Source organism: Tachyglossus aculeatus, chromosome 23 (assembly GCF_015852505.1).
Source record: "Tachyglossus aculeatus isolate mTacAcu1 chromosome 23, mTacAcu1.pri, whole genome shotgun sequence".
NCBI lineage: Eukaryota > Metazoa > Chordata > Mammalia > Monotremata > Tachyglossidae > Tachyglossus > Tachyglossus aculeatus.
The window spans coordinates 32578464-32606452 of NC_052088.1; the positions used below are offsets into that span (position 1 = coordinate 32578464).

Below are 27989 nucleotides of genomic sequence, written 5' to 3' on the forward strand. Positions count from 1 at the left end.
GTCTATTAACACTGTAATACTGAACTCTCCCAAGTGCTTGGTACAGTGCTCTGCACAAAGTAAGCACTCAATAAAAAAGCAGTGTGGCAGGCATTATGAGAGAAGCAGACATTATTTAGATTAGTGTCTGTCTCCCCCTCTAGACTGTAAGCTTGCTGTGGGCAGGGAATGTGTCTGTCTATTATTGCTCTGTACTCTCCCATGCGCTTAGTACAGTGCTCTGCACACAGAAAGTGCTCAGTGAATATGACTGACTGACTGGCCCTAGTGGAAAGAGCATGAGCGGGGGGGTCAGAGGACCTGGGTTCTAATCCTAGCAATCACTGCTGCTGTGATCCCTGCTGTGACCTTGGGAGAGTGACTTTACTTCTCTCTGCTTCAGCTACCTCATCTGTAAAATGGGGGTTAAGACTGTGAGCCCCATGTGGGACAGGGATCGTGTCTAACCTGATTAAGCTGCATCTACCCCAGCATTTAGAACAGTGCTTGGCACATAATAAGCACTTAACAAGTACTATTATTATTACTGCTAGGAATAATAATAATGAAGAAGAAGAAACAAGAGGGGTGAGAAGGGGGGAGTAGCTGCAATTTTCAGAGCTTCTCGCGGGAGAATCAGGTTCAGGGCAATGGTAAAAGAAAATAATTCTAAGACCTTGTCTTTTCCATTTCAAAGGATGTGCCAATTCCAACGCACAGTAAATCGGAATATACGTTTGTATGTGGCTTTCAGCACCTACATTCTATCCATGTCCTTCAAAATAGTGGAGGATCAAGCTCTGAATTTCATAGAGCAAATAACATCCTATACAAACTGAACACCGCTAGGCACAGTGAAGTGCTGAATAAATATCATTAATCAATCTGGAAAAACTCACAAATGCTAAGCGGCTGATTAAGGATTAACTTCTGGATGAGGGCAGAGACCGTGTCTACCGACTCTATTGTATTTCACTCTCCCAATCTCTTAATATAGTGCTCTGCTCACAAGTCCTAAATAAAAACCATTGATTGATTGACTATACTACCAGGAAAAGCATAAAAGAAACCCTTTATTGAACAAATATTTAGTTGAAAAAAGGCAGACAGTTGTCTTCTATTTAGAAAGGAGCCACCAGTGTCGTATTATAAAGATTCATTTTCCCAAAAACTGCTAACCAAGATTCAAAGTCAGAATGTTTCAACCGTCCGAGGAACCTAGAATTCAATTTTCTTCTCTCATGCATCAATGCCTTGCTCAGTTACCCAAGATACAAGTAATATTTCTCCGCCTTAGTTTCTTCACTTACCAAATGGGGAAAGGCATGTACCTTCTCACAGAACTCACGGGGATCCTGGGAGGTCTAATGAGACCATGCTGGAGAAGTGTTTTGAGGTCCTTTAAGTAATCTGGATTGCAGTTTAGGGAGTTCTCATTCATCCACAAACTCATTTAGGCAGATAACAGAAAGGCAAGGCGAAGTTTCAAGAGAGCTCAATTGAAATGGAAGTAGCACTGGATGACAACAATACACTATGATCCTGGGGGGCCAAAGTTTCCCTTGTTGCCCATTAAACAAGAGGATCATGCTTGGACTTCAGAAGAGAAGCTGCATGGCGTAGTGGACAGAGCACGGGCCTAGGAGTCAGAAGGTCATGGGTTCTAAACCCTGCTCTGCTACTTGTCAGCTGGGTGACTTCACTTCTCTGGGCCTCAGTTCCCTCATCTGTAAAATGGGGATTGAGACTGTGAGTCCTATACGGAACAGCGGCTGATGAGCTTGTAACTATTCCAGCGCTTGGTCTGGTACCTGGAACATAGTAAGCGTTTATAGAAATGCCACTTAAAAAAGTGCTTAGTACAGTGTTCTGCACACAAAGAGCACTCAAATACCACTGATTGATTGAGTCAGTAAAGTGGATGAAAGCCAAGTTGTGTCCCTGGTTGAGGTGGGAGGACTTTGACCGGCGTAGCAGAACCACGCACGACTCCTCTGGGGAGTGAGGGTGGCAACTGAACTATTTGCTCGCCTAAGGCAGAGAATGAGTCTATTTATTGTTATATCATACTCCCTCAAGTGCTTAGCACACAGTAAGTGCTCAATAAATATGAATGAATGAATGAATTTGTGGGTTCAGTATTAACACTAGCGGAGGAGTTTATCTGCTAAAACAGCATCAGGTCCTGCAAACAATTCATTGATTCATTCAATCAATCGTATTTATTGAGCGCTTACTGTGTGCAGAGCACTGTACTAAGAGTTTGGGAAGTACAAGTTGGCAACATATAGAGACGGTCCCTACCCAGCAATGGGCTCACAGTCTAGAAGGGGGAGACAGACAACAAAAAAAAACAAAATATGTTAACAAAATAAAATAAATAGAATTGTAAATATGTACAAGTAAAATAGAGTAATCATCATCATCATCATCAATCATATTTATTGAGCGCTTACTGTGTGCAGAGCACTGTACTAGGCACTTGGGAAGTACAAGTTGGCAACATATAGAGACAGTCCCTACCCAACAGTGGGCTCACAGTCTAAAAGGGGGAGACAGAGAACAAAACCAAACATACTAACAAAATAAAATAAATAGAATAGATATGTACAAGTAAAATAAATAAATAAATAGAGTAATAAATATGTACAAGCATATATACATATATACAGGTGCTGTGGGGAAGGGAAGGAGGTAAGATGGGGGGATGGAGAGGGGGGCGAGGGGGAGAGGAAGGAAGGGGCTCAGTCTGGGAAGGCCTCCTGGAGGAGGTGAGCTCTCAGTAGGGCCTTGAAGGGAGGAAGAGAGCTAGCTTGACGGATGGGCAGAGGGAGGGCATTCCAGGCCTGGGGGATGACGTGGGCCGGGGGTCGATGGCGGGACAGGCGAGAACGAGGTACGGTGAGGAGATTAGCAGCAGAGGAGCGGAGGGTGCGGGGTGGGCTGTAGAAGGAGAGAAGGGAGGAGAGGTAGGAGGGGGCGAGGTGATGGAGAGCCTTGAAGCCCAGGGTGAGGAGTTTTTGCCTGATGCATAGGTTGACTGGTAGCCACTGGGGATTTTTGAGGAGGGGAGTAGCATGCCCAGAGCTTTTCTGCACAAAGATGATCCAGGCAGCAGTGTGAAGTATAGACTGAAGTGGGGAGAGACAGGGGGATGGGAGATCAGAGAGGAGGCTGATGCAGTAATCCAGTCAGGACAGGATGACAGATTGAACCAGCAGGGTAGCAGTTTGGATGGAGAGGAAAGGGCGGACCTTGGTGATGTTGTGGAGGTGAAACCGGCAGGTTTTGGTGACGTGATAATATGCCATATGCCAAGCACTGTAAAAGAGGATCAGGTGGGACACAGTCTCTCTCCTACACGAGGCTGAGAGTCTAAGTTGGAGGGAGGACAGGGATTGACTTCCCATTTGACAGATGAGGAAACTGAGGCACAGAGAATTTAACTGGCTGAGCCAGGAACAGAACCCAAGTCCTCCGACTACTGGCTTTTTCCACTGGGTCATGCTACTTCTCTTAGCTTCCCAAACACTTAGTGCGGTGCTTTGCACACAGTAAATATGCAATAAATGTCACTGATAGATTGACTGTACATGGCATGATCAGACGGTGGGTCTCTCATTGGCCTTTCCAGACACACACACACACACACACACACGAACTGAAGGATTAGTAGCATTGTTCTGAGTACAAAGGACAATGACTGTACCAAAGTAATGTCTATATCAACATACGCCCTCTGTCAGCTATTTAAGCATAAGCTATATCTGGAGCAGGACTCCATCTTTATCTCTTTCGACTGCTCCCCAAGGACCTAGTAAGGGTTCCCTCTCCTACAGGAACTCAATACTGTAATAATAATAATTACGGTACTTGTTATGTGCTTACTATATGCCAAGCACTGTTCTAAGAGCTGGGGCAGATACAAGTTAAGCAGGTTGGACAAAGCACACAATCCATTTAAAAGAGTATGCCTACACCTTCTGGTATGATCGTTTGCATTCTTTTAATAAATCATTTGCCTTCTCTATTTTAATGAATTCTATTTCTTGCAAACAGGATGTGACAAAAGAAGCATGTTACTTCTTTCCTTTAGTAAAGAGGGAAGGGCGAACCGAAGAGATCAGCTTGAAAGGCAGCAGGTTGCAGAAGAACACAATATCACAGTCAAACAAGCAACATGCAAATGGAACAGTATAAGGTGCTGGATAATTGCAAGTCAGTAGTATTGAATTTTGACCTCTGGGTGCTCTCCCACCTACTAAGGACAGTGCTGTGCATACAGTAAGTGTTCAGTAAATAACATTGATTGATTTGGGCCCAATTTCCAATTGCTTTGAAGGTCAGAGTGAAATTTAGTAGGGCTATTTGTGCCAAAAGGCTACATCTGTTCTTAGACTCACTATTCAGACCTGCCAATGTTCTTATGTGGGAGAATTCCTGATTCATATTTTGGTAATAGCGAGACTTGTCGTAGCATTTACTGAGTGCCCATTGAATGTGGTGTACTGTATTTGGCTAATGGAAAGGACAGGATAGCAAAATGACTTGCTCCTTACCCACAAGGAGCCTATTCTCTAACATGAAAACATTTACAACTGTCAAAAAAAATGAAGCGGACATATATACACGATGGTAAAGTAGACATGTAAATAAGTTCCCTAAGTGCTAGAGATGGATGATGAGATGATATGACTCCCGAGTAAGCTTGGGGCTTTACGAGCCTGTTCTTGGGTGGCAATCAATTGATCGCATTTATTGAGCGCTTACAGTGTGCAGAACACTGCATTAAGCACTTGGGATAGCATAATATAACAGAATTGGTAGACACGTGCCCTGCCCAAAACAAACATAGGATAGTTTTATTTTTCGAATACACTCAGGTCTACCACAACCCATGTTAATGAGTTTTATGAGGGAGTTCAGGCACGTTCTTTTGATAGCACAATCCTGTTTTGGCACAGCATGGTATATTTGAAAATAACCTTGTGAGGTTTCACAACAATGCAGCACTTGAATTATTGGAAAATTGGGTGTTTCACTTATCCTCCTTCAGCTCATGCCATGCAAGCAGGCACACACCTATGAAAACACTTCTATTAGATTAAAAATTCATTAAATTGTAAGTACTTTGAGGGCAGGCATTGTGTCATGTGCAATTACTTAATAAATTGTTCTGTAAATAATGATGACAGTAATAATAGTGATAATAATAATAAAAATAATGATAATAATAGTGGTATTTGCCAAGCACAGTTCTAGGCACTGGGGCAGATAACAATGTGTGCGGATGAGACACAGTCTCTGTCCCACACAGTGTTCACAGTCGAAGGGAGAGGTAAAACAGATGTTTAATCCTTAATTTACAGATGAGGAAAGTGAGGCACAGAGAAGTTAAAAAGATTTGCCCAAGGTCACACAGCAGGCAAGTGGTAGAGCCAGGATTAGAACCCAGGAAGAGCACACTGAATACAGTAGACACCCAATAAATACTATTAAAAATAATAATTATTACAGTATTTGTTAAGTACTTACTATGTGCCAGGCACTGTACTCTGCACTGGGGTAGATACAAGCAAATTGGGTTGGACACAGTCCCTGTCACATGTGGCGTTGACAGTCTTAATACCCATTTTACAGATGAGGTAACCGAGGCACAGAGACATGAAATGACTTGCCCAAGGTCACACAGCCGACAAGTGGTAGAGCCAGGCTTAGAACCCGTGACCTTCTGACTCCCAGGCCGGTGCTCTATCCACTACACCATGCTGATTGATTGATAAGACCAGTTATTTTTTGCCCCACACTCTCTCCACAGTTGGATGGTAGGATAGTGCCTAACTTGAGATAACTTTCTCCTTATCTAGCCGGTCTTGGAACCCCCGAAATAGTGCAAACTGGAACAAAATCATAAACACAGTTGAGTTGCCAGGGGTTGGTTGCTTTTTATTTCTCCATAGCAACAATGAAGGAACAGCATGTTTAAACATTTCGCTGTTGACCCTGACTAATGTCAATTTGCATTAATTGCCAAGAAGAAACTACAGCAATCACTGTGTGGAATACTCACAGTGACATATATACCACACAGAGGGGGAACTCAAGGGGTCATATTTAGAACAATGCTTCTTGATTATTATTCGTTTTTCTTACATTTTTCTTTGTGTTTCAGAATGTCAACTTTGGGCCGCAATGTCCAAAGAATGAACAGGATGTAAAATGTCATGGAATTAAACGAAACATAAAAGAGCAACTCAGCGAAATACCCTAGACTAGGAATAAGAATAATAATTGTGGTATTTGTTAAGCATTTACTATGTGCCAGGCACCGTAAAAGCACTGGGGTGGATATAAGCAAATCAGGTTGGATACAGTCCCTGTCCCATGTGGGGCTCCAAGTCTCAAACCCCATTTTACAGATGAGGTAACTGAGGCCCAGAGAACTGAAGTGATTTGCCCAAAGTCACACAGCAGACAAGCAGTGGAGCTGGGATTAGGACCCAGGTCCTCTGACTCCCAGGTGGACCACGACTCTCCCTACCTTCAAAGCCTTATTAAAATCAGATATCCTCCAAGAGGCCTTCCCCAACTAAGCCCTCCCTCATTTCTCCTACTCCCTCCCGCTTCTGAATGGTCCTTACACTTGGATTTGTACCCTTCATTCACCCCACTGTCAGCCCCAAAACATTTGTGTACACATCCATAATTTACTTTAATGTCTGTCTCTCCCTCTAGACAGAAAGCTCCTTGGCAGCAGGAAACATACCTAGAAACTCTGTCATACTATACTCTCCAAGCGCTTAGTATGGTGCTCTGCCCACAGTAAGTGCTCAATAAATGCAACTGATTGATTGATGGATTAATGCCTGTTCTCCTTTCTACTTAGTCTGTGAAATCCTTGCAGGAAAGGGAATGTGTTTGATCCAGACTTCTAGACTGAGAGCCCGTCTTCTAGACTGTGAGACTGTCTTCTAGACTGTGAGCCCATTGTTGGGTAGGGACCGCCTCTATATGTTGCCAACTTGTACTTCCCAAGCGCTTAGTACAATGCTCTGCACACAGTAAGTGCTCAATAAATATGACTGAATGAATGAATGAATGAATGATCTGTTTGTATTGTGTCTACTGCTTAGTACGCTTAACAAATATCAATGTCATATGGGACATGCATATTTTCTAGGTTCTTATAAGGTGTCATCACATCTATTACATGCACACGCCTCCCACCCATACACACACATTCATTCTTTATCTTTCGAGGTGCAAGCATCCTTGTTCAGAAATGAACTTTCAAATTCACGAGGTCCCTTCTCCCTGAGTCCAAGTAACTTCACAAACAAATTCTTTTGACATCTCAGGGAATATCTAGGCCAAGAAGTTCACTAATATTGCCAGCACTCCAATTAGTCAAAATACAGATAGCACTCTTTGTAAGGATATTTTTACGACACCAATTTCTCAGCCCTTTGATTTGGAGAAAACCCCCTGATCCCGAGCAAACAAAATTAATTTTAACTCTAAATTTATCTTGCCTCCTTAAGGATTTTCTTTCTTTTTGTGCCAATATCATCTTCTATTTCTTATAGATCCTGGTTCTAAAGTAATCCCAGACTTCAGGGCGGGTCTACATTCATATCTGAAATCTGAAGGCTCCACGTTGACCTCTGACTGACAGTGCCGGGCTACATTAAGGAGACAATAAAGCTGAGAAATCTCTCCAGCTCCTGGGCAGAACTCCAAAGGGAAACCCTGCATGTTTAACAGAGAGACGAGAGACCTCACCTGACCTCTCCACTCCCTCTATCGAGCATGTAAAGGTGCAAAGGAAAAAGTGGAATGACTGTTATTCTGAGCTTCTGCAGCACCTTGGGACATATCTCTCACTCCAAAACCTTTTTTGGCTTCGCTGGCACACAGAGTAAAGCCGTAATGCCTGCTGTCATCTTCAAATCCAGACTGCCCTCCTTCTTCCTGCCCACTCATTTACTCCACCAAAGTCAAATCAAAGAGCTCCATGCCAATCAATCAATTGTACTTAGTAAGTGCTTACTGGGTGCCGAGCACTGTACTAAGCGCTTGGGAGAGCACAATATAACAGAGTGGGCAGACTTGTTTCCTGCCCAAAGGGAGTATACAGTCAGGGAGTATACAGACTAGAGGGGGAGATGGATATTAATATAAATAAATGATGGATACGTACACAAGTGCTGTGGGGCTGAGGGAGGGGTGAATAAAGGGAACAAAGCCGAGTGCAAGGGCGACACAGAAAGGAGTGGGAGAAGAGGAAATGAGGGCCTAATTGCGTAAGGTCTCTTGGGGGAGGTGTGCCTTCGATAAGACTTTGAAGGTGAGGAGAATGATCATCTTTCAGATAAAAAGAGGGAGAGTGTTCCAGGTCAGAGGCAGGATGTGGACGAGAGGTCAGCAGTGAGATACATGAGATCGAGGTACAGAAAGTAGATTGGCATTTTAGGAGCCAAGTGTGTTGGCTGGGTTGTAGCAGGAAATCAGGGAGGTAAGGAAGGAGGGGGCAAGAAGATTGATTGCTTTAAATTGGATGGTAAGGAATTTCTGTTTGATGCCAAGGTGGATAGGCAACCACAGGAGTTTCTTGAGGAGTGGGGAAACCTGGACTGACCGTTTTTGTAGAAAAGTGAAATTTGGACTAGGGTGGGGTGGGGTGAGACAGGAGGCAGAGAGATCAGCATAGAGACTGATGCAATAATCAAGGTGGGATATGATAAATGCTTGGAATAATGTAGTAGGAGTTTGGGTGGACAGGATAGGGCAGATTTTAGTGACATTGTGAAGACTGACCTGACAGATTTTGGTAACAGATTAAATATGTGGGTTGAATGAGAGGGATGAGTTGAAGATAACAAGAGGTTACAAGAGTTGAGAAGCAGCATGGCTCAATGGAAAGAGCACGGGCTTTGGAGTCAGAGGTCATGGGTTCAAACCCCAGCTCCACCAATTGTCAGCTGTGTGACTCTGGGCAAGTCACTTAACTTATCTGTGCCTCAGTTACCTCATCTGTAAAATGGGATTAAGACTGTGAGCCCCACAGGGGACAACCTGATCACCTTGTAACCTCCCCAGAGCTTAGAACAGTGCTTTGCACATAGTAAGTGCTTAATAAATGCCATCATTAAGATAATGCTAAGGTCATGGGCTTGTGAGACAGTGAGGATGGAGGATAGATGGAGATGGAGGATATAGAGTCCTGTCTATGCTGACAGGAAAGTCTGGGAGAGGCATGGGTTTGGGTGGAAAGATAAGGACTTCTGTTTTAGAACTGTATTGGTCACTGTGGAAAAGACCAGTGCTGTGTTTGGGTATCTTGGCATATGGCCTGTATTGATTACACATCCATTATCCTCTAGACCATAAGCTTGTTGTGGGCAGGGAACGTGTCTACCAACTCTGTTATACTGAGTTCTCCCAAGCACTTGGAACATTGCTTTGCACACAGTAAGCACTCAATAAATACAATGAACTGATTGATTGACTACCAGCACTGATGAATGCTCCCTCCCACAGCTCCAATGTTGATCCAAGATTCCAGGTTTGGAATTTCACCTAGATCAGATATAATGAGTCAGGGAGACTTGACAACTGCTGTGGAAAGTCAAGAGTGAGCTGTGGTTTCCATTAATGATGATGATCACATGCACATGTCCTCCAAGAAGCCTTCCCAGACTAAGCCCCCTCCTTCCTCACCCCCTCCTCTCCCTCCCCATCCCCCAGCCTTACCTCCTTCCCCTCCCCACAGCACCTGTATATCTATGTACAGATGTTTGTATGTATTTATTACTCTATTTATTTTACTTGTACATATTTTTTCTATTTATTTTATTTTCTTAATATGTTTTGTTTTGTTGACTGTCTCCCCCTTCTAGACAGTGAGCTCGCTGTTGGGTACGGACCGTCTCTATATGTTGCCAACTTGTACTTCTCAAGTGCTTAGTACAGTGCTCTGCACACAGTAAGCGCTCAATAAATACAATTGAATGCATGAATGAAAAGCCCTCCTCTCCTCTTCTCCCACTCCCTTCTGTGCCTCTCTTACTTGCTCCTTCATTCATCCCCCAACCCCCATCCCCAAAGCAATATCAGTGAATGTCTTTGACTAGATATTTCCTGAGATGTCAAAAGCATTTGTTTGTGAAGTTACTTGGACTCAGGGAGAGGGACCTTGTGGCTTTAAAAGTATACATGTGTACATATCTGTATATATCTGTAATTTATTTATTTATTTATTTATTTATTTATTTGTTGTAATATTTGTCTCCCCCTCTAGACTGTTTGTCCATTGTGGGCAGGAATATGTCAGTAGTTCTACTGTACTCTCCCAAGCACTCAGTACAGTGCTTGGCACACAGTAAGTATGATTGAATGATAATAATAAAAATAGTAATCATAATGACAATAATAATAAAGTGGCATTTGTTAAGTGCTTACTATGTGCCAAGCACATACTATGTGCTGGGGCAGATGCAAGATTTATCAGGTCGGACACAGTCCCTGTCTCACATGGGGCTCACAGTTTAAGTAGGAGTGAGTAGGATTTAATCCCCATTTTACAGATGAGGAAACTGAAGCACAGAGAAATTACATGTCTTGCCCAACCAATGTCACACAGAAGGCAAGAGGCAGAGGCGGGATCAGAATCCAGGTCCTCGGTCAGCTTATCCTGTGTTAAATCCATTTGACCATACTGCTTCTTCACTATGTGCCACTGCAATGTGTTAAATTATGGGACAGACACTGTGCTCAAATCCAGTTCACAAAGTTTCAGATCTAGAAACACGTGTTCAAAGTGGCAAGTTAGTTCCATTGGGGAATCAGAAGCTCTGCATCACACATAGAAATGTTCCTCAGGAAAATACAGTAAAAAGCAAATAGGGAAGAAAAGGGACACGTCGGGAATATATGTTTAATGTATCCCTCAGAGAAAATGTCACCTGTACCTGCTAAGCTATAAACAAAGTAGCTGTTTTGTACAAAGTTTAGATAAAAATGCATTGACAGGAATGCACAAGGCAAGCTTATAATTGTGTTCTCAGCCGGCAGATACGATCACAGTATCATCAGTTTTTGACAGGAGATACCTGGAAAATCATGGTGATAGGCCTGCTTTTATCAATGAAAGGGAACAATTTTTGAATGTTTCAAACAACAGTGCTGGGGAGAAGTATTAAGTTAAGACTCTTCTGCAAATTGAGCACAGCAGAATTTTATTTCCTATTTTTGTTTTTTCTTTCGATGCCATTAAAGTGGAGTGGCATATGTTCCTGATCTCTAATCTGGACTTTCCCTTTCACACACAAGTGAGCAGAGATACTACGTGTGCAAGAATTTACATTGAACTGTTATTCTTTGAATAGATTTGGTAATTCAAACTTGACTATCATTCCATAAGCTTACAATTCAAAAGCTCTTTCTTGACAGGAAGGTTGATGCTGATAATGTTTTTAAACACATAAATCCTTGGGTCATATGGCCATATCACTTTAAAAATAGAACAGATTAAGCAAATCTCTTTACCTAGCCTATAAAAATACTGCTTCCAATTTAATATGCTCTTCGAAAATGTTCCAGTGATGAGTTGTCTTTAAACCAGAAGAATGAGCAGTTATTTCAAATGCTTTTCTTGAAAACCCAAGGCAATTTTGCATGATCCTAGTTAAATATAAAATATGCATTAAATTGATGAGATCCCAATTAAGTAATGTTGCAGCAGCAAACCAATTTTCGCCCGTAGGGATTTTAAAAAAGAATTAAGCAATAAAATGCTTAATTTTCTATTTTCAAAGATTAATACCATTATGAGACAATATGCAGAACAAAGTGGAGAGATAAAAGGGATTACGAGAAAGGAGGGAATCAGATTTTTTTTTTAATTAATAGCCAGACAAGAAAACCAGCTACCCAGAGACACTAAAGGTGGAAACACAATGAGAAGGAAGAAGGGAAAAATCAACAACAACCAGTTCAGGCTTGAAAAAAAGGGTAATTAGTATTAATGAGATGAAATTAAGGAAAAGGAAATCTGGGCAGAATACCACAAAAACATTTTGACTATGAAAATTACTGTTTTACTGAACCTTGGGCCCTTGAGAAATGAACACACACACACACACACACGTGCGCGCACACACACACACACAGATGAAATCTTGGGAGTCTTTTAAGCAAATATTCCACATGGGAGGCAGGTCTGCTGTGTGACCCTGGGCAAGTCACTTGGCTTCTCTGTGCCTCAGTCACTTCCACTGTAAAATGGGGAATGAGGCTATGAGCCCCACGTGGGACATGGACTGTGGCCAACCCGATTTGTTTGTAGCCACCCCAACGCTTAGTACAAAACATAGTAAGCGCTTAACACAAACCACAATTACTATTATTATTATGTGTCAAATTATCCCTTGAACATTCAATCAATGGCACTTATTTAGCACTTACTGTGTGCAATGCACTCCTCCTCTGATACTACTCTAGGATCTTAAGACAAGTGTAACTAGTCTAGACGTAGACCAATTTCCAGAAATCTAATCATAAAAACATTCAAACGATGAGGTCTTCCACTCAGTACCCCAGCATCTAACTCTGGGCTCAGTCAAGTGAGGGGTTTGCATCCAACGCATGGACACGGAGCCTGCTAAGTGTAACAGGCCACAACAGGACCTTGGGTCATTTGAGAGTAAAAGGGATAGAGACTTATCCCTCCCTGAATTGGTGCTCTTCATTACTGGAAATTCCCCCATCTCTCTCCCCATTCATGCCGTCACTGCTCACATTTCATTTATTTTCCTTCTTCGGCCTCCATGGTGAGGTTTCATTTCCCAAGAAACTACAGCAGCCTGAAGGAACAAAGGATTCAATCTGTTTTGGAGGGTTTTGTCCTTATTTGACAACTAAATCTCTCAGAGTTATATTGCCTCTTTTTCTTTTTCAAAAATGTGTGAGCCAGATCCACAGGAGGTGGTGGAAGGGGTGTGTGTGTGTGTGTGCGCGGGGTGTGTGTGTGTGTGTCTCTGTGTGTGTGTGTGTGTGTGTGTGTCTGTGTGTGAGAATCCCCCCTGGTGCTGCCAGGCTAGGGGGATCTCAAAGTGAGTCAAGAGACGGGGCTGAAAAGACAAGATAAAGGCACAGAGATAGAGAGTGAGGGACATGGAGGCAAAGAGAGAAGATATGGAAAGAGAAAAGAGAGGTGCAGAAAAAGAAGGGTGCAGTGTAAGCTCTTCATGGGCCGGGAATACATCTGTTACATTGTTATACTGTGCTCTCCCAACCGCTTAGTAGGATGCCATGCACACAGTAAGTTCTCAAGAAATATGACTGACTGACTGAAAAAGAGGTGACAAGGAGGGAAATGAGGACAACGAAGAAAAAGGACTGATGACAGGGAACAGGGGTAAATGGGGAGGGTGAGTTAATAATAATAATAATAATAGCATTTGTTAAGCGCTTAGTATGTGCGAAGCACTGTTCTAAGTGCTGGGGGGGATACAAGGTGATCAGGTTGTCCCATGTGGGGCTCACAGTCTTAATCCCCATTTTACAGATGAGGGTTAAGGAATACCCCTTTCAGGATCACACCTGGAGAGTTACCAGTACTCTACCAGTCTCGACTATGGGAGGGAGAGTCAAGCAGAGGCCTACCCATTCCATTCCTAGATTGGCCAGTGGCTAGTGAGAGGAAGGCAATCTGCTACAAGTCAAAACTCACCCATACTAGGCAGCAGCAGCATGGGAGAGAGTCAAGGGTGGAGACTCGAGTTTACTGTGTGGAAGAAGGCAATGATAAACCACTTTCAGATTTTTATCAAGAAAACTTTTATGGATATACTACAGAACAATTGCAGATGGAGGCGGGACATTCTGGGAGAGATGTGCCCATGGCGTCGCTATGGGTCGGAGACGACTCAACAGCAAATGACGAGATAAGAGTTAAGGAATGGGCAAACTGAACATGACTATAATAATAATTATGGTATTTGTTAAGCACTTATTTTGTGCCAGGCATGGTTCTAAGTGCTAGGGTGAATACAAGCAAATTGGGTTGGACAGACACCCTGTCCCATGGTGAGCCTCACAGCCTCAATCTCCATTTTACAGATGAAGTAACTGAGGCCCAGAGAAGTGAAGTGACTTGCCCAAGGTCACACAGCAGACAAGTGGTGGAGCCGAAATTAGAACCCATGACCTTTTGACTCCCAGGCCCGTGCTCTAGCCACTACGCCATGCTCCTTCTCTAACTATAGACGTATTTAGAGAGACACACACATACTACATGCATTCAAATATACACACAGACATGCGGTAGTATTTGAGCCCACATTATATGCAAAGCACTGATCCAAGTGCTTATACAGACATATCAAGTATTCATTCAAATTTATTGAGTGCTTATTGTGTGCAGAGCACTGTACTAAGCTGCTTGGAAGAATACAAAGTAACAACATTGGTAGTCACATTCCCTGCTCAAAATGAGCAGGGGGAGACAGACATTAATATAAATAAATTATGGATCTGGACATAAGTGCTACAGGCCTCAGGGTTGGGTGAATGAAGGGTACAAATCCAAGGGCAAGGGTGTGATAGAAGGGAGAGGGTGTAGGGGAAATGAGGGCGTAGTTGGGGAAGGCTTTTAATTTTCATATTTCCATATTTCCAATTGGACATACTGACAGACACACATAAGTGTATGGAGCTATATATGAACACAACCTTGCATGCACACAAATACATAGATCTACATATATAAACATGCATACCTTGACACACATACATGAGTAGTCGGTTTCCTCATCCGTGAAATTGGGTTTAAATGCCTGTTCTCACTCCCCCTTAAACTGTGAGCCCCTTGTGGGGCAGGGGCTGTGTCCTCTGATTATTGTGTATCTACCCTAGTGCTTACCACATAGTAAGGGCTTAATAAACACCACAATTATTAAGATACAGAGGCATACCTGTAGAGTGATGCAACCTTGCCCCCTCCTAATTCAGCTCACTACTCTCCTATTACAACCCAACCCACACACTTTGCTCCACTAAGGTCACACGGCAGACAAGTGGAGGAGCTGGAATTAGAACCCATGTCTAATGTCTAACCCATGTCTAACCCAAGAGAAGCAGCGTGGCTCAGTGGAAAGAGCACAGGCTTTGGAGTCAGAGGTCATGGGTTCAAATCCCGGCTCCACCAATTGTCAGCTGTGTGACTTTGGGCAAGTCACTTCACTTCTCTGGGCCTCAGTTCCCTCATCTGTAAAATGCGGATTAAGACTGTGGGACAACCTGATCACCTTGTAACCTCCCCAGCGCTTAGAACAGTGCTTTGTACATACTAAGCACCTAATAAATACCATTATTATTATTATGTCCTCAGACTCCCAGGTCCATGCTCTTGCTACTCCCTCCCAAACACTTAATACAGTGCTCTGCACACAGTGAGCACTCAATGAATTCAACTGACTGACATTCACAAGCATGCAAAGATGGGTACGCATGAACACGGATGACATATACGCTACTCACTGCCTCAGTTGCTGCTCAGTGAAATGGCCTGGGCAGTGGTGAGAGGAGTTCCGCTCCTATCATCCGTGCCAGCAGAACTCCAACCATCACCAGTTGCTGATTCTAGAGGTTTGGGGTACAAAAGCATTTCCCAGAAGCTGCACCCAAAACCTCCAGCCAATGGACTTTCAGCCGTGGAGTCATGAGAAGTAGCATGGGCCTGGTTGTCAAAAGACCCTGGATTCTAATCCTGGCTCCGCCACTTGTCTGCTATATAAGCTGTAATGTACTTATTCATATTATTATTAATAATAATAATAACAAAAATTGTGGTATTAAGTATTTACTATATGCCAGGCACTGTACTAAGCGCTGGGGTGAATAGAAGCAAATATAGATGGATACAATCCCTGTCCCACGTGGGGCTCACAGTCTCAATTCCCATTTTTCAGATGAGGTAACTGAAGCACAGAGAAATGAAGTGACTTGCCCAAGGCAAGCAGACAAGTGGTGGAGCCAGGATTAGAACCCAGGACCTTCTGACTCGTAGGACTGTGCTCTCTCCAATACACCATGCTTGTCTGTCTCCCCCTCTAGACTGTAAGCTCATATGAGCAGGGAATGTGTCTTATATTGTTATATTGTACTCTACCAAGTGCTTAATACAGTGCTCTCAACACAGAAAGCACTCCATAAATATGACTGACTGCTGTTTGACCAAGGCAAAGTCGCTTAACTTCTCAGTGCCTCAGTTCCCTCATCTGTAAAATGGGGGTTGACTGTGAGCCCCATCCGGGGCATGGACTGTGTCCAACCTGCTTAGCTTGTAACTATCCCAGCGCTTAGTACAGTGCCTGGCACATAGTAAGCGCTTAATAAATACCATGAAAAAAAAACATGGAGACACCAGCGACCTCAGCAGTGGAGCTGCGGCTGCCTCTAAGGAAAAGGATGAAGAGCTTTTCTCTTCTGTCACTTCGCCCACTTTCCCATGATTACTTGCTGCTACTGTGCAGTTGCCACAGGGACTAGGAACCTTCTTGTTACCCCGGCCATTGGCAACGGATCTCCTGAGTCCTGTCACAAGCTCTTTGGGTGGGTGCGGTTGGACAGGTCTCGAAATGTGACCATCTTGACCAATGTGGGACATCTCGTCGCATTCTGCCAGGTGTCTAGAAGAGCCCACCCAGGTTCTCAAGCCCTGGTGGGCACTAAATGGGCTCTGGGATTCTGACAAACAATTTGCCCCTCTGTGTCTACCTCACCTGTGACTGGAGAGCTTAGAAACCAACAAGGAGCTGAATTGGCAGGGATGGGGGCGTGGGGTGGATGGGAGGGGGAGGAGTTACAACAGGCTAGACTGTTTCCCGGCCCCCCCACCCCCACCCCCTAGACTGAAAGTTAATTGTGGGCAGGGAATAATAATAATAATGATGGTATTTGTTAAGCGCTTACTATGTGCAAAGCACTGTTCTAAGCACCGGTGGGGGGGGGTATGGGGGCTGATGCAAGGTGATCAGGTTGTCCCACGTGGGGCTCACAGACTTAATCCCCATTTTACAGATGAGGTAACTGAGGCACAGAGAAGTTAAGTGACATGCCCAAATGTGTCTGTTTATTGTTATATTGTACTTTCCCAAGCTCCTGGTACAGTGCCTTGCACACAGTAAGTGCTCAATAAATACGATGGAATGAATCGAATGGATTGTTACACTGTACTCTCCCAAGGGCTTAGTACAGTGCTCTGCACACAGTAAGCGCTCAACAAATATGATTAACTGACTGGTACCTATATCTCCTAGTACTGAAAAGCAGAAAGAAAATACGGTCCTTTGGTTTATCAGTGAACTTTTAAAATGATACATGTTCTGCCAACTACTAAGTTGGTTATTAGAAAACACGGCTTCCGGACAGCCACGATGACACAGGATGCAGGAGAAAATGCTTTCTATTATAATAGGTATTTTATCTGAATGGATAAAAATACTTCCACACCAGCAGTGATCTCCTTCACTTTTCAAATGACCCTAAGGAGACTTGATAAATTTCTAAGACCAGAATATCCCCCATTCCTTCACTCTAGGAGCCTAAAATGAAGGAGAACCAAATTAATTATGCTTATTTTGCCGCTTCTTGTTCTTTTCAAAAATACTAAATTTCTACAATCAATCCATAATATTTATTAAGGGCTTAGTCTGTGCAGAACACTGCACTAAAGGAGCTGTATATCCCCCATGTATATCGCTATGTCATCACGGAAGAGAACCAATAGAGAAGTAGTGTGGCTTAGTTGACAGAGAATGGGCCAGGGAGTCAGAAGGACCTCGGTTCTAATCCCTGATCTGCCACTTGTCTGCTTTGTGACCTTGGGCAAGTCACTTAAATTCTCTGGGCCTCAGCTACCTCATCTATAAAACGGGGAATAAGACCGTGAGCCCCACATGGAAGGGAAACTGGGTCCAACCTGATTAGCTCGTATCTACTCCAGTGCTTAGTACACTGCCTGACACATAGCAAAGTGCTTAATAAATTCCACTGAAAAAAAAAGATGGCATCGCCTTCATCACAAAAAACCCTATAGAGGAAATCCTCAATCAACCAATCTATCAATCGTATTCATTGAGCGACTTACTGTGTGCAGAGAATTGTACTAAGTGCTACGCAGATCATTCTAATCAACTCCTTGACTTTCCACCACTAAGGAGATCTTTCTATACATAGAAAAACGGCCAAAATACAGAGACATAAGGAAATATGATTCAATTATGGGCGGGGAATGTGTCTGCTAATTCTGTTGTATCGTAGTTTTCCAACTGTTTAGTAGTGTTCTGCACATAGTACGTGCTCAATAAATACCAGCAATTTCTGGTGTAATTTCTGCAGAAAAGCACTGAGCTCTGAAGGCACTCCAGCCCAGAAAACTATCACCTAAATTGGAATGATGAGAGAAGTTTGCCTCTAGAGGGCAGTCTTAACTGAAGGGGAGAAACAAATCTCTCTTTTCTTTAACAGTCAATGTTTCTGCTTTTTCTATTTTACCAGTTTAGTGATTGCCAAATGGACCTTACCTCCACTTTCCCAAAACTAAACTAATGAGAGCACAGCTTTGTGCCTTCATAGCCCTCCGCCTCTTGGACTCACTGGACACCACAGAAGGCTGCATTTCTCAAACTCGATAGCTCTCTTTCACCCCCACCCCATAATTTTTATTAAAATCACTGCAATTCCACTCCCACAGTTTTCCTGATTGTCCTCTTGCATCTTGGTTACCTGCTTTAGGGCCTTCTCATTGTTCAATGAAAGTTACGGCTCATTTCAGTTACCACAGATATTATTCAGCAGAATTAGCGGAAAGGATGGGAAGTTGTGTTTTGTCTGGGGTGTGGAAGCATAGTGAGGGAGAATTAAGAATTAACTGGAAAGTGAGCACATAGCAATGCTCCAGTTGCTTCTGTGGTGATTATGACCCTTCTGTGCTGTTTGCATAAAATGCTCAAGTGATACTCTGGACTTGGGAAGCAGTGTGGTTTAGTGGATAGAGCACAAGCCTGGGAGTCAGAAGGATCTGGGCTTTAATTCTGGCTCCACCACTTGTCTTCTGTGTGATCTTGAATGAGTCACTTAACTTCTCTGTGCCTCAGTTACCTCATCTATGAAATGGGGATTATGGCTGTGAGCCCCATGTGGGACATGGACAGTGTCCAACCTGTTTACCTTACATCTGCCCCAGCTCTTACTATAGTGCCTGTCCCACAGTAAGTGCATTCATTCATTCATTCATTCATTCATTCATTCATTCATTCAATCATTCATATTTATTGAGCTATTACTGTGCGCTGACACTGTACAAAGCACTTGGAAAGTACAGTTCGGCAACAGGCTTACAGTCTAGAAGTGGGGAGACAGACTTCAAAATACCATAAAAAAGACGTGCTGTGAGATGGTACATCCATTAGGCTACAGGATATCTGGCTTCTACCACACAATTCTTTTCTTCCCCCTCACACAAAATTTTGAGGAGAGAGCTGTGTATAGCAGAGAAGATGTGCATGGGTCTTCAGTTTTGTAGAAACGAATACTGGGCCCATAGAGAAGGTATGAAAAATTGTTCACACCTCATTAGTGAATGCACATTCTCCTCGAACTAGTTTTCACTTTTCAAAATGGGAGTACTCTAAAGAAACTACAATGCCAAACACTTCCATATGCAGTAAATGTTCTCTAATTTTTTTCCTCAGTTACTGCAATTGCAATAGCAATGGCATTTGTGGAAAAAATTATCTTTTTCTCCCCCTCTCTCCTGAAATCCTTTGTAGACAGGAAAAAAAATAAGTCCCGTGAGAACATCTTGAAAAACATGGTGAGAATGCCAATTATTAGATAGCTTTAGAGATTATCTTGCAGGACAATTTCTTCTCTGATGTGTATTGTATTGTACTCTCCCAAGCACTTAGTACAGTGCTCTGCATAGTTAGCACTCAATAAATACAATTGATTGATACTGATTTCCTCATTTTGAATGTCCATCCATATGAAAACTCCAAAAATAGGAAGTGTGGATAGTGAGAAAAGTGACTTCCCCACCTGTCAACTCATTTAGCAGTGCTAAAATAGATGTTTTCCCCTCAGGCCCCCTTCAAAATTATCACCAAAATACACAGAGATAACTGGTTTCAGTTTTCCATTTGACTTCCTGGTAGTCAGCTTTCCATGCCGTTTATCCAAATCATCTCAGGACAATTTACAAACCAAAGCCTTTCAGGAGACTCCTTGCCTTCTATCAAAAACACAGAACCTGATCTAGGATAACAATTTGGATAACCTTAATTGAGAATTGAAGAGCTGCCCTAGTAGCCATCCTACTATCTGTTCTAATAGTTTAAAAAGCTTTTATGTATTTGCATCTGAGGTCACCTTTAACCTAATCAGAATACAAAGCTTAGCCAAGTAAATAGCTGAGCTGGTAATTGGATGTCGATGCTTTACTGTTCTTGGCCACATTCTACTTTCACCCTCCTCAAAATATTATCATTTAGGAGATTCTTTTTTCTTTCTCTCTATGGTATTGAGTCCTGCTTCACATATTTTCCTGGGCCCCGTCTATCAGAACATCTAAGGGCATTTACTTGTGGCCTAATGTTTGCTTTCACACTGCACCTCAGCTAGAATGCTGCTAAGGGATTTGGGGACACAATTTTTCAACAGCGTGAACCAGTTTGGGTTACCTGGGTTGTGTCACTGGAAAAGGCTAGGCGAGGGTGACTGCTACGGCAGAAGAGATTTCCTTGTGTGGTCTAGTGTGAAAAGCATGGGCCTGGGAATCAGAGGACATGGGTTCTAATCCCAGCTCTGCCACTTAACTGCTGTGTGACCTCGGACAACTCATTTAACTTCTCTGTGCCTCAGTTCCCTCATCTGTAAAATGGGAATTAAGACTGTGAGCCCCATGTGGGACATGGACTCTAAATAACCTGATTTTTTTTTACCTATTCCAGTACTTAGTATAGTGCCTGCCACATAGTAAAAAATGCCATTTTTAAAAACAAAAGAGAAAACTGAGTTTATTTGTGAAGGGACTGCATTTCCTGAAGTCCTAGCCAATAAGGAATCCGACAGGAGACATAAATTGTCTTATTTTTTGCTCATTTAAACATCTATTGATCAATTCTTTAGAAATGGGAGATCCATCATGGAGAGATGATCTGACATTTCATATGTTCCTGTAAGTGAACCAAAGATTCAACGAGTTAAAATAATGCATATTTGGCGTTGGGAATGCAATCCCTTTAAAGACTTTATTGTTTCAGACTGAAGGAAGCTTTACAAGGAATAACATAGAAAAGAAAAGTTTCTGATGAAGAAAAGATGAACCCTGAAAAACAAGTTCCAAGAAAATAGAAAGCTTCCTAGTTTGATCATCTAGATCAAACAGGCAATAAAAGCAAGAGCATGAAAGCAGTAGATTGCAGCTATCTCTCAGTTTAATGATTAAAAACTTGAAATTTTCTATAACAGTCAATGCCCATTAAAAATGACGCTTTGCCTGAAGAGCGGCAGTGTGGCCTCAGAAAGAGCACAGGATTAGGCGTCAGGGAGACTGCCACTTTAACTGTGTGACCTTGGGAAAGTGACAACTTCTCTGGGCCTCAGTTCTTCATCCATAAAAATGGGGAAAAGATACCAGTTCTCCCTCTCCCTTAGACTGTGAGATATAGTAGCAGTAATGAAGCAACTTGGCTTTCTAGTTTCTTCAAATTCCTGTGCAATACCCGGTAATCTCAGCTTGTTGATTCAAGCTGCCCTTCAGTCCTAGCGATAAGGGGACATGGCTGGCACCTCAGGGACAGAATAAGTGTTGATCTGTTCCTTTGGCTCCTTATAACGTCACTCTTCCTTAGGTGCGGATTGATGCCTTTGACAAAGTCACAGATACAAGTGCACTTTATGTCTTCACCAATTTTCAGGCCTCATTTAACTGTGTTTCTTTTTCTTAACCATTTTTAAAAATTCCAGCACTAAGTTGCCTTTGGACAAACAAAATGATGTCGATAGTTGTTTCTCAGTGGAAATATTTAGGAAACCCCAAACTGTGTTCAAATAGGAACAGCATAGGGATGGAAGCCATGTTATTGGTTTTATTGGAAAGTGGCAGATTAACCTGAAGAGTACATGAGTTCTAATTTATTCAATTATTCACACTAAATGTCTCCTCGGAGCTTGATAATTATCTTGGTAACTGCTGGGTCTCTGATCTGCTCCACTTCCACGTCCCCTCCTCCACCATCATGGCTTTGCATCTGTAACTTTTCATAGCTCATAATAATGATAATAATTACGGTATTTGCTGGCACTTACTATGTGCCAGGCACTGTTCTAAATGCTGGGGTAGATACAAGCTAATTGGGCTGGAAACAGTTCCTGTCCCACATAAGGCTCACAGTTTTAATCCCCATTTTACAGATGATGTAACTGAAGCACAGAGAATGATAATAGTAATAGTAATAATAATAATAATAATAATAATAATATTTGTTAAGCACTTACTATACCCCAGGCACTGTACTAGCACTGGGGCGGAGACAAGCAAATAGGTTTGGACACAGTCCCTGTCCCATGTGAGGCTCAGAGTCTCAATCCCCATTTTACAGATGAAGTAACTGAGGCTCTGAGAAGTGAAGTGACTTGCCCAAGGTCACATGGCAGACAAGTGTTGTAGCTGGGATTAGAACCCATGACCTTCTGACTCCCAGGCCCATATTCCACCCACTACACCATGCTGCTTCTCTAGAATGATTGTTAGGCACTTACTATGTGCCAGTCACGGTACTAAGAGCTGGGGTGGATACAAGTAAATTGTGTTGGACCCATTCCTTAGAATCCATGTCCTCTGATTCCCAAGTCCGTGCTCATGCCACTAAGCCACGCTGCTTCTCACAGTACATTTAAGAGGAGTCCTGCGCAAAACTCTCCCCGTTTTATAAATTAGGTTAGTTAATAGTAAAGAAGGAATGTGTATACAGGAGAGTGAATGTCTAGTTGTTGGACTTGCTTATTGATACAAAAAGGCAGATAGGAAATCAGTCTGACCCAAACACTAGTAACACAACAATACAAGCCCCTTGTTGCCCTGCAATGCACCCTGCTCTGGGACTGCTTGGGGGGCATATAATAATAATGACAATGATAATAATAATAATGATAATAATAATAGCATTTGTTAAGTCCTTACTATGTGTCAAGCACTGTCCTATGTGCTGGGGCAGATACAAGCTAATCAGGTTGGACACAGTCCATGTCCTACATGGGGGTCACAGTCTTAATCCCCACTTTACAGATGAGATAACTGAGGCACAGAGAAGCTAAGTGACTTGTCCAAGGTCACACAGCAGACAAGTGGCAGAGCCTGAATTGGTTCTTCTGACTCCTGGGCCTTTGCTCTATCTGCGAAGCCATGCTGCTTTTCTAATCACTGCTGAAAAAATAGCTGAATTTAAAATCACAGTGGGGAAAGAATACATTAAGGTAGCCATCAAGTTTGATTTACTCATCTGGATTCTAGGCTAGTTATAAATGTTTTAGTTGGATTATTTTTAGTGATGATTTACTTAACTTGAATTTTGACCTCTTAAAGTACAATACTTTCTATATTTCTTAACCTAAGCCTAGCAAAATGAGTCGTAACATCTGGCCATTGAAATGAACAAGAGCAAGAAAAGACTTATTTTAATTCTAGAATCATTCCGCTTCCTGCAGCGGTTTCACCAGCATCTGAAAATTCCAAGTCGAGGTCAACTGGGCCAGGTGGATTTTATCTTTAGGCTAATCGATATTATGTATTGAGTGCTTACTGTATGCCCAGCACTGTGCTGAACGCTTGGGAGAGTACAGATCAACAGAGCTGGTATACACAATCCCATGCTCTCAAGGAATTTCTAAGTGGAGGAGCTGGTGAAAAATCTGAAATTGATAGCTGTTTATCCTTAAAGATCTCCAAAGTGGGAGACTACAGTAAGACTGGCCAAATGAGTAATAATAATAGAACAGTGCTTTGCACATAGTAAGCGCTTAATAAATGCCATCATTATTAGCAGTAGTAGTAGTAACGATTGTGGTATTTGTTAATTGCTTACTATGTGCTAGGCACTGTACTAAGTGCTGGGGTGGATACGAGTAAATCAGGTTGGACACAGTCTCTATCCCACGTGGGCCTCACGGTCTCAATCCAATATTGAGACATATCTTTACCCGCAAAGCTGACTTCCTCTCTGAAACAGTGAGGAATTGGCTCAATTCCATTGCCAATCGATCAATAAGTAATTACTGAGCACATATTTTTTCCAGAGCACTGCACTTTGGAGTCCTCGGGAAAATACGATAGAGTTGATAGACACAATCCCTACCCATGGGGCACTTACAATCTACCTTCTCGAATGTAAGTGCCCCCTAGACTATAAACTCTTTGTGGGTAGGGGATGTACCCACCAACTCGATTTCTTGCTTCCAACTAATTTCTTCTTTGACCACAAAGCTCACACTACAGAACTTCCTTAGGAGGAGGGGAAGCGGGTGAGGAGTTGCTTTTTTAGAACAGGAAACTAAGTGAAAGGTGAAATCTCTTTTCAAGCTCGATTGATGTGATAGTGACAGAGCTGAAAATAGAATCCCAGTTTTCCAATTCTCCATTTCACTTTAATTCAATGAGACTGTAATTCAGTAGACGATAGTGTCCATTGCATGGAAGGGATTGTCAGTAGTGTAATAGTCTTTTCAACTATGCTTTCAGTAATGGTTTCTGTGAAAACGAAGAACAGGTATACATCCATCCAGTAACTGGGAAAGTTAGCCTGAGCCCTCTTAGGGCATGAAAGATGTTACTGACCTTCTAATATTGTCTCATTTTGACCTTTAAATCTTGCTGAAATTGCTCCTTCCCCAGTGTGTATTCTCATCTTCTACCTCTGTTTCGAGCCCATCTGTCAGATTTAGGCTATGTCTCTCTTCCAAAGGTATTGAGATCTGTAGATATGTTATGATGAATCCACATTTTTTTGGAGGGGGGGAGGGGAAGAAAGCAGTAATGGGGAAGACTGATGATAATAATAATGATAATAATAATAATAATAATGGCATTTGTTAATCATTTACTGTGTGCCAGACACAGTACTAAGCACTGGGGTGGATAGAAGCAAATCGGGTTGGACAGTTCCTGTCCCACACAGGGTTCACAGTCTTAATCCCCATTTTACAGATGAGGTAACTGAGGCCCAGAGAAGTGAAGAGACTTGCCCAAGGCCACACAGCAGAAAAGTGGCAGAGTGGGATTAGAATTTATGACCTTCTGATTCTCAGGCCAGTGCCCTATTACACCATGCTGCTTCTGGAGGCAGAATCAATCAATCGCATTTATTGAGCACTTATCGTTTGCACAGGACTTATACTGAGAGCTTGGGAGAGTGCGATAGTACCCTATTACTATGGGTATATCTTGTTCCCTGCCCACATTGAGTTTACAGTCTAGAGTGGATGGAGAGGAGTGGAGTTCTCTGACTTTCCCAGGGTGTGGATCAGAGCAAGCTGGGGAGTGGAACATACCCCCCCCCACAGCATGAAAAGAAGTGTGGCCTAATGAAAAGAGTACAGGTCTAGGAGTCACAAGACCCACATTCTAACGCCTAGCATTGCCACTGGTCTTCTGGGTGACCTTGGGCAAGTCACAACTACACTGTGCCTCAGTTACCTCATCTGTAAAATGAGGATTAAGACTGTGAGTCCCACTTGGGACTTGGACTGTGTTCAAATTTATCAGCTTGTATCTATCTCAGTGCTTAGTGCAGTTCCTGGACTATTCATTCATTCATTCAACCATATTTATTGAGCACTTACTGAGTGCAAAGCACTGTGCTAAGTGCTTGGGAGAGTACAATATAACTACAGACACATTCCCTGCCCACAACGAGCTTAGTAAGCCCTAAATAAATACCATATAAAAAGGCCACCACCACCCAAAAAAAAAACTAGCTTAGAGTTGAGAGGGGAAGACATTAATATGAATAAATAATTTATAATGTATCATTCATAGACATGTATGGAAGTACTATGGGGCTGAGGGTGGAGTGAATACCAAATGCTCTAAGATCTCAGATCCAAGTGCAAGCATTATTATTTCTGCATAATAATCATGATTATTAATCATAACCAAAGCAGAGCATGGTTATGGGGAACACATCATGTGACCCTCTTTTCCCAGACATTAACAGGAAAATCCTGGGTGGAGGACAGAGAAGTGAATTTTTGACTTACTCCAAGAATGGACAATTCCTACAGCAGCAAGACTTAGTCTGATAAAACAGCCACAATAAATATTCATTCATTTAATCATATTTATTGAGCACTTAATGTGTGCAGAGCATTGTACTAAGCATTTGGAAGGTATAATTCAGCAACAAAGAGAGATAATCCCTGCCCACAACCAGCTCACAGTCTAGAGTACTCCTACAGTGCTTTCCTACCACATGCACCTACACTCTACATTTTGAGTAGAATGCTCTTAAGAAGCTAGGGAACGTTACTCTCACAACTCATCCACCTTTAGGGAACATGGTAACGTTTGAAGAAACAGTCATGAAAATATTTGTGGATATGACTTCCTCTGCTGAGGTGTGCATGCTAAAATCCAATTTCTTCTTACCATGAATTTTGTCAAGCACATAACCTGAGTGTTTTAGGAGAACTGAGTGTTTTAAAGTCCCCAACTCATAGAATGATAAAGTATTCTATGAGATTTCATTCCTATCACCTGTTTTAGGATGGAGTGGAAGAGATTAAAAGGACTGAAAAAGTTTAATCGTGTCGTTGGGCTATTTATAAAGGAAATTCATTTTGGTCAGGAATAAACTCCAAGAATCGATATGACCCTTTAAAGTCTAAACTGAAAGGGAGAATTTGGTTTAGCCGAGAATGCGAGGGACCGCAGACAAATCTTTATCTCTTGAATCCTTAGTTTCCTCATCGTAAAATGAAGAAAACTCTACCTGCCTCTCACTACTTTGAAGTGATGGAGTGAGCATACAGTGAGATAACTGATGTCAAAACACTGTGAAAAACTAAAACACGTGCCATGTAAATTCAAGATGTTATTATTATTAACATTTTTAAACACAAGCACAGACAATTCTCTGGCCACACTTCTGTGGTTTGCCAAATTCTCCGTGCCTATGAGAAGTAGTAAAATATGGTCATGTCCTTTGTAACTTCCAAATTAGCAATTAAAATTCTGCCATACCCAAATCTAATGATTTCTTCCTTTTGGATTTTAAAAATGCATCTCTAATGGAGTGAATTTCCCCCCAAAGAAACAGAGACAGCTGGAGAAAGAGACAATTAAGATTGATTGGATGACTCAGCACTGAAAATTTGGAGGCTGTATTGGGAGACAAAAAAATAAGCCTGTGAGAAACACATTGGCAGAGGGTGGCACAATTCCAGGGGAAAAGGAAAAGAAGAGGGAATGCAACATAAGCATGAACATAAGCAAAGAAGAATTAGCACAGTCCATCTGAGATTAAGAGGTCCCTGACTCAGAGCCTACGCTGACAGAGAATCAGACTATAAACCAAATAGAAGGTCTGCCTCTGATTCAGCATGGATTGAAAAAGCTTAGTCTGCTCCCAAGCCCTCAGTACAGTGCTCTGAACCCAGTAAGTGCTCAGTAAATACTACCAATTGATTAATTGTAGGATTAAATCAATCAGTCATATTTATTGAATGCTTTCTCAATAAGCCACGTGGTCTAGTAGAAACAGCATGGGCCTGGGAGTCAGAGGTGGTGGGTTCTAATCCTGGCTCCACCTCGTGTCTCCTGTGTGACCTTGGGCAAGTCATTTAATTTCTCTGGGACTCAGTTCCCTTAGCTATAAAATGGGGCTTAAGACTGTGTGCCCCATGTGGGACAGAGACAGTGTTTGACCCAACTACCTTTTATCTACCCCAGT

The 27989-nt window shown here is 42.4% G+C and overlaps 1 protein-coding gene and 1 non-coding gene across 2 annotated transcripts in view; one reads left to right on the plus strand and one right to left on the minus strand.

Moving 5' to 3' along the window:
• HCN1 (hyperpolarization activated cyclic nucleotide gated potassium channel 1) overlaps nucleotides 1–27989 on the minus strand; it is a 363494-nt gene that overhangs the window by 264856 nt on the left and 70649 nt on the right. The window lies entirely within an intron of this gene.
• On the plus strand, nucleotides 13564–13701 carry LOC119944998. The gene has a single exon (XR_005456134.1). It is a non-coding gene; the product is annotated as a small nucleolar RNA SNORA7 (small nucleolar RNA).